This window comes from Eurypyga helias, unplaced genomic scaffold, assembly GCF_000690775.1.
Source record: "Eurypyga helias isolate BGI_N326 unplaced genomic scaffold, ASM69077v1 scaffold5665, whole genome shotgun sequence".
NCBI lineage: Eukaryota > Metazoa > Chordata > Aves > Eurypygiformes > Eurypygidae > Eurypyga > Eurypyga helias.
The window spans coordinates 12,448-13,108 of record NW_010251944.1 but is presented as its reverse complement, the minus strand read 5'-3'; positions in this window follow the sequence as shown (position 1 = coordinate 13,108).

Here is a 661-nt window from a genome sequence, read left to right as displayed (position 1 = left end):
TCCAGTGGCGACCAGGTAGCTCTGCTCTTCTGAAGCGTACGAGGCACGCTGGTCGGTCCATTCTCCTCACGAGTGCCCGGGCTGCGGCCCGCCTAGGTGGTGGGAAGCGGCTCTTCATTATCCTGCTCCACTTGAGCCGTGGTCCCTCACCTACGGCTCGACCAAAGCGGAAAAGCTGTTGAGAAACTCCCTTTTTCTTTTTTTTTCCCCCATCAAGAAGGAGCAGAAGGGGCTTTGGAGTCCTAAAGACTTGGCTACCTGCGGGCTGTGGCAGGAATTTGGGGGAAACCATAGCAATTAATCAAAGAAACGTCAGTGAAGGGAAGGGTGGTATGGCGCCCCAGGGAGCAGGGCTGGGGGGAAGAGCCACGTTCCATCTGGTGTCTCCCCTGCTGCACTGTGCGGGGCCTCAGCTGGCTCCAGAGAGGATCTGCCTGCATCTAGTTGTCAAATAGGACTTAAAGTCAGTTCAGCTGTAGTTTTGCTACCGGTTGGTAATTAAATATTCAATGTTCACCTCAACTATATTTTAGTATGCCTGAATTTGCTTTCCGTTAAATGTTGTCCTTAGTGTTGAGTTTGGCTATGGTTGTATTCCTTTTCCCACCCTTATTTTGAGTTTCAGGCTACATATTCAGAAACTATTCTACTTTTTAAATTA